Raw genomic sequence first — 6189 nt, 5'->3', positions numbered from 1 at the left:
GTCTTTCCAGCTCACCCAGGAACAGCGGCCTAGGGTAGATGGACAGCTCCACTCGTTCGGGACGAAAGCCCAGACCAAGCACAGGCTCAGCCCAAGTACAGCGACCGCCCGGACCGCTCTCCCAGCTCAACCAGGAACAGCGGCCTGGGACAGGTGGACTGCTCGGCTCGTTCGGGACGTAAGACCAGACCAAGCAGCTCAGACTGGTGACATGGCTGCCCCTTCAGCGCCAGGCACCGACTCTTCTTTTTCTTCGTCCATCGCGCACCAGAACAGCCACGCAGATTCGGCCGCGAAATTCAAACATCGTCTACTCCTATCACAATACCTCTCATTAATCTTTTTCCTTTTTTTTCAAACGTTTACCTTGTACCGCTGCTTATGAATTTAACAGATCAAGTCGTATCCATCTTTTCCTTGCTTTTTTCCACCAGTACCCTAACCGTTTCTTGTTTATCTCTACAGCTGATCTTTTGATGTTTCCTTCCACTTCAAACCCAAGGGCTTCTGGGAGTTGCCCGTTGCCTATGGTTCTCGCTGGGTGGATCCCGTCGCATTCCATTAGGATGTGCTGAGTGGTCTCTGGATCTTTACTGCAGCATACACATGCCTCATCTAGTTCCAAATATTTGCTCCGGTATGTTTCGGTCCTTAGGCAACCGGCTCGAGCCTTTCTATTTACCCTTCTAATTTCTTTCTTCTCATTCTTGTAAATCCCCACTGTACTTTTAATTTCCATTCTTTGCATCCAATTCACGGTCTCTATTTCTCTAACTTTCTTTCTGATGACACATGGTTGTCTATTTACAGTTTAGATTATCCTGTACTTGGTTGCCAACTTCCTTGACCTCTTCCTCCATTCTGTGTCCACGCTTGTCATGTAGAGATACTTGTGCACTTTAGCCGCCCATTTATTTACATTCGTGCTCCTTAGCCTTTCTTCAAAACTAATTTTGCTCTGCGCTTCTCCGACTTTAAAAGAGGCCCAACCTATGCCACCCTGCACTGCCTCATTTGTGGCATTACCGTGGGCTCCCAAAGCCAACCGGGCTACTGATCTTTGATTAACTTCCAAACTCGACAATATTGTCACGACTAAAGAAGACAATGAAGGGATGGACACGAGCGCAAGCATCTCTCTCGCCGAAGAAGTTAAAGTTGGCGCGGACAATTATTGCTGGGCCTTCAATATAGAGCCTGTGTTTGCTGTCGCACCACCGTCGTTCTGTGTGCCGTTTTTCGCATCTTGCGACACTGGTGGAAGTGCTGGGTACTCTCTGATGCCCGGAACTCCTGTGCGGAGTGCAACGCCCAGTTCTAACCCGCAACCAGTTCCTCCAGTGGACACTCCTGTCCACCGCTACAGTCGCCGACTGCGGGGCCTCAGCCCGGAGGTAATCTTCTTGGACAACTCCCCACCAACCGGACCTCTACCTAACGATATGGCAACAGCAGGACCTTCTCAGGTGACTCTGCAGCATCCTCAGACTCCCGAGACATTCCATGGTGATGTTTACGAGGACGTCGAAGATTGGCTCGCGCAATACGAGCGAGTCGCCAAGGCGAATCGGTGGACTGCAGAAGAAAAACTCTCACGCGTCTACTTCGCTCTGGCGGACAGCGCTCGTACGTGGTACGAGAACCGGGAAGCCACACTGACTTCCTGGAATGAGTTTCGACAGCAGCTTTCCACCACCTTCGCAAACAACGATCGTCGCGATTCTGCCCACCAACTAATCGAGTCGCGCATCCAGAAACCGAATGAGAGCGTCGCCATGTTTGCGGAGGACATGACACGCCTGTTCCGCCGCGCTGACCCAGAGATGCCGGAAGCAAAGAAAATCCGCCATCTGATGCGAGGCGTCAAGGAACAACTTTTCGCCGGTCTTCTTCGCAACCCACCGACAACCGTTGCGGAATTCATCTCGGAAGCTACGTCCATCGAACGAGCACTGCAACAACGTTGCCGACCCTTCGATCGCCCAGGCAACGCCTCGAGCAACGTTTCTGCTCTGGCTGCCGGCAATGAGCTTCGTGAGCTCATCCGGGAGGTTGTTCGTGAAGAGATTCGCAACCTCCTTGTGACCCCGCAGGAGTCAGTCGGGGCTTCTGTAGCAGAGGTTGTGCGACAAGAAATCAGGCAGGCATTCTCGTTGCCCGAATCCCTACCAGACCAACGGTCTCTGAACTACGCATCGGCTGTTCATCGTCCTCCTCCAGCAGCAGCCTACAACTCACAACCAATGGCTCGTGCTTTCAACGAGCCGGCATCCCCGCCGTACAACGCGCAGCCACTGACCACGCAACCTAGTGTACCTGTGGAAACATCGGCCTACTTCCCTCCGCAGACAACTACAGCTTGGCCGCAGAGGACGCCCACAAGTCGACCATTTGTTCGCAGGACGGAAATGTGGCGCACCGTCGACCGCCGTCCTTTGTGCTTTCATTGTGGAGAAGCCGGCCACGTTTACCGCTTTTGCCCGTATCGTGACCCCGGATACCAGAGCTTTCCACCCACCTTTCCTCGAGTTCGCTTCGAAAACAGGCGCTACGGTGACGATGTTGCTCCACAAGGACATCCGTTCACTCGTCGAACCCGCTCTCCGTCACCTGCACCGAGCTCTTCGCCGCAAGGTCGCAGTTACGCCGATGTAGTCAGGGGCGGCAGGTCCCCAAGCCCTCGTCGGGGAAACTAACAGAAGCGACCTTTGGGGGGGAGGTTGCCGACCGTCAAAATGCTTCAACACCCCCAACACTATCTGTGCAATCGGACAATATGCCTCTGCCGACCCCAAGGGAAGTCGTAAGTGCCGACCTCGCTGTTTTCATAGACGGACACCCAGTAACCGCGTTAGTAGATACTGGGGCCGATTTCTCAATAATTAGCCAGAAACTCTCCGATAACCTTAATAAAGTCAAGACGTCATGGACTGGTCCCCACATAAGAACGGCGGGAGGTCAATTGATGATCCCTACAGGCAAATGCACAGCCAGAATTGATATTGGTAACTCGACGTTTGTTGCAACTTTCGTTATATTGCTGGAGTGCTGCAGAGACGTGATACTGGGAATGGATTTTCTGCACGAATACGGCGCTATTATAAACATTCCGGACAGGTCGGTCACGTTTTGGATGAATGCAGATTTGGCCGTACCCTGTGTCGATCAGCGACGTGAGCATTTACGTATCTTCGAAGACGATGTGACCATCCCTCCGCACTCAAGCGCTCTTGTGCCTGTAACATGCGACTCGCCAAGGTGCTCCAGCATGATCGCCGAACAAATTCCTGGTCTGCTGTTTAGTCATGGCGTATCAGTTGCAAGAGGTGTAGTTGACATCACTCGCGGACAGACGGACGTCCTACTAACAAACTTTAGTCCTGAACGCCGGCATCTTACAAGAGGTATGGCAGTCGCGTACGTGGAAGAGCTGAATGAGGTTACCGACTGCATGACTGTTGAACAAGACGATTCCCCCGGTCTGCCGAACGTGCCTCTATCCGTTGATGTCGGCCCAAGTTTGCTACCTAAACAGAAAGAAAGACTCCTCGAGCTTATTGATGAGTTTCGGAACTGTTTCTCTTCGACGTCCAAAGTTGGCCAGACGCCACTGACCAAACATCGAATTATTACAGACGAAACGGCCAGACCGATACGGCAAAACCCATACCGGGTGGCAGCGCGAGAACGCGAAGCGATAGAAAACCAGGTACAGAAAATGCTCCAAGATGACATTATCCAGCCGTCGAAAAGTCCTTGGGCATCCCCGGTAGTGTTAGTCAAGAAGAAGGATGGCAGCTTGCGCTTCTGCGTCGACTACCGCAAACTCAACCAGGTCACTAAGAAGGACGTTTACCCGCTACCCCGCATAGACGATTCTCTTGATAGACTACGGCATGCACGCTATTTCTCGTCGATGGATCTAAGGAGCGGCTATTGGCAAATAGAAGTAGATGAAAGAGACCGCGAGAAAACAGCATTCGTGACACCTGATGGCCTCTATGAATTTAGGGTACTTCCCTTCGGCTTGTGCTCCGCGCCGGCAACATTTCAGCGGCTAATGGACACCGTTTTATCAGGACTCAAGTGGCAAACGTGCTTAGTATATCTAGACGATGTGATTGTATTCTCTGCGACATTTGACGAGCACTTGAGGCGACTACGTGCTGTTTTTCAAGCCATACGGTCCGCCGGTCTCACGCTTAAGCCGGAAAAATGCCATTTTGGCTTCGAAGAGCTTCTTTTTCTAGGCCATGTTGTCAGTAATGATGGGGTACGGCCTGATCCGGAAAAGATAGCTGCCGTTGAACATTTTCCTGTGCCATCCGACAAAAAGGCAGTGAGACGCTTTTTAGGCTTATGCGCATATTACCGGCGTTTTATTCAGAACTTTTCACGCATTGCGTCGCCGTTGACACGCCTCACCAGAGAAGACGTAGCATTCGTATGGGATGAAGATCAGCAGAAAGCATTCGACGAGCTACGGCAACGCCTTCAAAATCCACCGGTCCTGGGACACTTCGATGAAGACGCCCCGACAGCAGTTCACACCGATGCCAGCAATATCGGCTTAGGAGCTGTACTTGTGCAGTGGCAAGACGGCGCTGAAAAAGTAATAGCTTATGCAAGTAGAAGCCTTTCCCGCACAGAGGAAAATTATTCCACCACAGAAAAAGAGTGTCTTGCGGTGGTTTGGGCGGTGATCAAATTTCGCCCATATTTGTACGGCCGCTCGTTTGCTGTCGTCAGTGACCACCACTCACTTTGCTGGCTGACGAACCCATCAGGACGATTGGCACGCTGGAGCCTTAAACTTCAAGAGTTCGACATGACTATTGTGTACAAGTCAGGAAAGCGGCATACGGACGCCGACTGCCTTTCTCGTGCCCCATTCGAACCTGCAAGTACAGAAGATGACGACGCTACAGCGTTTGTTGCCGTTGTCAACACGACTACGCTTGCACAGCAGCAACGCGAAGACCCAGAATTGGAGCCCATTATTAGCTTCCTGGAGGGTCGCACTTCCACTCTGCCAAAACGCTTTGGAAGAGGAGTTCCATCGTTTTGCTTACGCAACGACGTCCTCTTAAAGTGAACTTTTCTCCGAACGGCAGCCCCTACTTGCTCGTCGTCCCACCATCTCTCAGGAATGAAATATTGCAGGCATGCCATGATGAAGCAACATCCGGCCATTTGGGCTTCACACGAACGCTTTACAGAGTGAGACAAAAGTATTACTGGCCAAGATTGACGGCGACCGTTCAACAGTACGTCCGTACATGCCTTGATTGCCAACGGCGGAAAGTGCCAGCCGTCAAACCAGCAGGCTTCCTCCATCCCATCGAAGTACCCAGAACTCCATTTGCACAAGTCGGAATGGATCTGCTAGGCCCATTTCGAACTTCTGCTACGGGACACCGATGGATTATCGTAGCCACGGACTATCTAACGCGCTACGCCGAAACCAAAGCCCTGCCGCGGGGAACGGCCAGTGAAGCAGCTCGATTTTTTATAGAGAATGTTGTACTGAGACATGGCGCCCCCACAGTATTAATAACTGACAGAGGAACTGCATTCACAGCCGAGCTATTGGGCACAGTTTTAAGACTTAGTGGCACATCTCATCGGCAGGCAACGGCGTACCATCCGCAAACGAACGGACTCACGGAGCGCCTCAATAAGACACTTGCGGATATGCTTTGCATGTATGTTGATGTGGAGCATAAAAACTGGGACGAGATATTGCCATATGTCACCTTTGCATACAATACGGCTCAGCAGGAAACAACGAGGATGACACCGTTCCGCCTTCTCCACGGTCGCGATGTCACAACCATGCTCGACGCAATGTTGCCGCATGAACATGGATGCGATGGCGTCGAAACTGATGCTGACTACATCACTCAGCGTGCTGAAGAAGCCCGACAACTTGCACGCATACGTATTCGTCGGCAGCAGGAGTACGATGCAGGGCGCTATAACCTTCGCCACCGAAGAGTCTCCTACGAGCCTGGAGAGAGAGTTTGGGTCTGGACTCCCGTTCGCCATCGTGGCCTTTCATGAGAAACTACTGCGGCGGTACTTCGGTCCGTATAAAGTCATACGACGTCTCTCTGATGTCAACTATGAAGTCGTTTCCGATAGTCCACATTCCTCAAGGCGTCGACGGCATACACCGGAGATTGTGCA

Source organism: Dermacentor silvarum, chromosome 6 (assembly GCF_013339745.2).
Source record: "Dermacentor silvarum isolate Dsil-2018 chromosome 6, BIME_Dsil_1.4, whole genome shotgun sequence".
NCBI lineage: Eukaryota > Metazoa > Arthropoda > Arachnida > Ixodida > Ixodidae > Dermacentor > Dermacentor silvarum.
Note: the sequence above shows the minus strand (reverse complement) of the source record.